The following is a 4,617-nucleotide window of genomic DNA, read 5'->3' on the forward strand; positions in this document are numbered from 1 at the left end:
TACCGTCATGTGGATTTTGTTTTGATCTTTAAATAAGCAGTAGCATAACTAAGCAAAACTAGCTTCATACTTAGTTATGTTTGTAACACAACAAGGATGATTTTCTTATACCTGATTGCTAATTCTGAGGTATAGTGAAAAAGTTACTGTGAATATCTATTTGGAGTCTATTCACTTAAGGCATGAGTAGAGATATTTATCTTGCTAGACTGTCATCTACACTCGCTGGCCACTTTATTAAGTACACCTTGCTAGTACCGGGTTGGACCCCCTTTTGCCTTCAGAACTGCCTTCATTCTTCGTGGCATACTTTCTACAAGGTGCTGGAAACATTACTCAGAGATTTTGGTCCATATGGACATGATGCCATCACGCAGTTGCTGCAGATTTGTCAGCTGCCCATGATGCGAATCTCCTGTTCCACCACATCCCAAAGGTGCTCTGTTGGATTGAGATCTGGTGACTGTGGAGGCCATTGGAGTTCAGTGAACTCATTGTCATGTTAAAGAAACCAGCTTGAGATGATGTGACCTTTGTGACATGGTGCATTATCCTGCTGGAAGTAGTGATCAGAAGATGGTTACACTGCGGTCATAAAGGGATGGACGTGGTCAGCAACAATACTCAGGTAGGCTGTCGCGTTTAAACGATGCTCAATTGGTACTAAAAGGCCCAAAGTGTGCCAAGAAAACGTCCCCCACACCATTACACCAACAACAACAACCTAAATGCATTGAGTTGCTGCCATGTGATTGGCTGATTAGCTCTTTGTGTTAACAAGCAATTGAACAGGTGTACCTAAAAAAGTGGCCAGTGAGTGTAAAGTCGCTTGGTTTAAGTGATTGAGATGAGCAAATTATTGTGCATGAAGGAAACAGGTCAGAAAGTTGGAAAGAAAGTAAAATTCTACTATTGGCATTTTCTCTTAAATGTATTCACAGTCATTGGATAAGTGCATTTATTTAAGGAATGCACCATAATCCTTTTAAAAAAGCAAACTTTGGCCTCAGCGGTGTTTAAGAACTAAAAATTTGATACTGTGTCTTAATCAGAAAAACTGTGACTGACAACAGATAACTGAGTGTCAACAGATGTTTAAGCTACTACATAACATTTTTCTCTTCCCAAGATAGTGAAGAGTCTCAAGGAAGCAAAGGACTTAAATTTGCCTCAGATATGTATCCCAAGGATACATTGTGACTACAGAAATCTACTGCTATAAACAATTTGCGAGCTTCAAGTTTTATAACTTCTCTTGACGATCTCTGTGGCTTAGCCACAAATTAAGAAAGAAAGAGCTAGCAGCTGAGCTTGTAAGCCTGAAAAATGTACAAAGAGATATTAAGAGCTGAGAACATAAAGTTACCTTAGGGCAGATAGATAAACTATTTAACCAGTTCTTATTTTCCTTCTCTTCATACAGTAAATTCATTATTCTCTTGAGGAACCATAAGCCGTTAGATTTCCACCTATCATCCTATGGAAGTGCCTCTCTACATCCTGCTCTGCTAATGACAATGTATCAATGAATTACACTTAGGTTATAGAATTTCCTTCCTACGCATATAAAACCAATTCAATTATATAAAACAAATCTAACCCAGTAGCCTGAGAAGGCTCCATGCAAATCATAACTTCATATTCCTGGTTACATGGATTCCCGGTAGTACTAACAAATGCAAAGACATTTTAAACAAATGTCTTGTTGTCCAGCGTTCTTAACAGTTTCTGCTCCAAGAGACAATAAAAACTTAAACTGAATAAAAACTAAACTAAGTCTGAATAAACTGGTAAATTAAAATCCATCAATGCATGCACATTATCTTACAGACACCTATTGTATATAAATTCCATTTCAAAATGTGTAACTGGTGCACTACATCCAAAAAGTCCTCTAATATTTAGATACATTCTGAATATTGAAATAAAAACAACTTTTAAGTTGAATTGCATGGTTCTAAAGAAAGTAATAGATAATATTTGAAGAAGACTCCACCATGTACTTACGCAGAGATTATCAATGAATTCTTACAAATTACTTCATACACCTACAATGTACCGGTATATTTCCCCCAGGACAAAGAGAAAATTCTGCAGAATGTAGAAATAGGACCTCCCTACAAGTGAGGGAAAGAGCTATGTGTCAAATAAAGTTTAATTAGGGAGATAATAAATTAGAAGTCGTGTTGGACAGCTCCAGAGAATAAAAAGATGTCAAACTTCAAATAACAAGGAAAACATCTGTGAATAGAAAAAGGAATAATAAGCAATCTAATATGACAAGGCAATGTAGGGAAATATTGCCCAATAATTAAAGAACAGTCACCTTAAGAAGTCTTGAGTTTCTGAAGGCTGAGCTTCTTTTCTAGGTATCTGTCCCAAAACTAAAGAGGAAGAGGGGGGAAAAGGTTTGTGGAGCCTTTCCCCCTAAGCAACTACCAGGGCAACAGCTTATAAACATCTGCTGGGTGGTGGATGCTGTAGCTAGGTGGCAATCTTTTTCCCTAGAACAAATTAGGTTTGCAGATCACAAACACAGGATGTCCAGGCATTCAGCAACAGCGAAATCTGCAGCAAGGGCCCAGTGTGGCACCTCCCCAGGTCACCGACATCCAACATATACAATATGGTGGTGGACGCCTGATTTAAAAGAGCTTAGGAGATGATAACGGCGTTGCTGAAATGCCTCAATAGCGATGCATTCAGTGACACCAAAAACCCGCCCCAGGGCACACTCTGACCACTCACAGCCCCTCTCGCAAGATGGCGGCGCCGATTAAAAAACAGGCTTCCAAGACGATCTCTCCACAATCATAATGTTATTAGTAATATATATTCTAAAAAATAAAATAAAAATAGTTAAAAAGTGAATAAACATGTGGTTCCATGTAAAAATAATTATCCAGTGATAATCATCCAGGGAACCATCCAGTTCCAACTAAATGCAAAAAAAGTCCAAAAATATAAAAAATGTTAATATTTTTATAAGCAAGTGCTAAAATTAGTGCTGTATCTTCGTAAAAAATTTGGGATGGAAAGAGATAAAATACTACCGTATAAAATACCCATGGGGTGTCTTGTCTAAAAAAAAACGTATGGTTTGATAAGGTAAACTGAATTGGCCTGGTTCAAAGATGTCCCAAAGAAGACATGGGCACAATCCTACCAGATGTCAAAATGAAAAAAAAATCAAATGTGGCCTTTTAGGCCCAAATAACCCACCTAGGCTATGAATGGGTGATATTACTGTACTCGGGAGATGTTGCTGAACACATATTGGGGTGAAAACTACTGACAAGGGCTGGTGGTAGAATTAGTGCAGGGAAAGTGTTAAAATACCAGCATTCAAAAATATCCCAAGAAAGACATTATTTTTCTAAAAAAAAACAACAATATATACCTTGTGTGGGTATACTAAATGAGAGAGAAGTACATTACAGGTAAACACGAGCTCCACAAAAATGTTAAAACAGCCTCGATCAGGGTACAAAAAAAGAAAAACAGCCTGGTCCTTAAGGGATTAAGGAATAAACATTGAAGAGAGGTATCAATACCAAGTGAGGACATTGCAAATAGGATTCAGTAAAAGCTATGTTCTTAGGTTAAAATGTTAACTTGACTGGTAACACTTGACACAGCTACGGAACTACCATGCACTGGCCGTATTCATTAACATTAGAGTTGCTGTCAAATTAATGCACATGAATGTGGATTTGAAATTCTTAATTTAGCTCTAGCTTTTAGCATTTCACACTGCAGGATTTACTATACACCATGATATATTGATTTCAGAAATAAAACTATTTTTAAAACATACAAAAATGTGGTTGTGAAGTTTTAGTGTGTAAACAAATATGTAATGTGAGGAGCAAAGTGTATGACTTTATATAATTAATATATATGATAACATCAAATGTCTTTCATTGTCTACAGGACTGTATCAGATATTAATCTCAAATACATCGACAAAGGAATCTCTGCAGACGCTGCTTAATAATGTGTACCCTGATGTAGGTCTTGAGACCATTGATGATCTTTGCAAACTTCTGCTTCCTGAGACAGGTAAATTAAAGGAAGTACCATTCTATTACAGAAAACTCAGTTTAGTATTGGTTGGAAATTAAAGAAGATATAACTTTTTGGTACCCTTTCAAGTATAATTACTAAAGTACAAGGTATTGTAAGTTTGAAAAAGTTTTCGTCTGCCGAACAACATGCATACACCTGCATATAGGAGATGTGAGTGCATGTGAGTTGAGAAAAAGCAAGCAGTTTACTAATTCAGTAATGAGGTAGTTGCCTGAGACTTTCAACTTGTGGATTTAATTTATGTGAAACTCTCCTCACCCCAGTGGGCAGGAGTGAATAGCAGGTGGGGCAAAGATATCACCAAGAATAATTTATTTTAACTTTAACCCCAATCCCACTAGGAATGGGATGGGGTTGAGGGGATTCATGGCTGGGGTCTGCAGATTATTATTAATCGGGGGGCGATGACTACATCTTACAAGTTCCAGTTAATCGCTCCATGCCCTCGTATAAAACGTAGTTTAGTGAGTGTTAGCATGTGAGGGCATGTGGCTAAAGTCCGGTTCTGTTAATTGAGTTGTCCCAAAA

This window comes from Sceloporus occidentalis, unplaced genomic scaffold (genome assembly GCF_023333645.1).
Source record: "Sceloporus occidentalis isolate IW3139 unplaced genomic scaffold, rSceOcc1.0.p SCAF_65, whole genome shotgun sequence".
Lineage (NCBI taxonomy): Eukaryota > Metazoa > Chordata > Lepidosauria > Squamata > Phrynosomatidae > Sceloporus > Sceloporus occidentalis.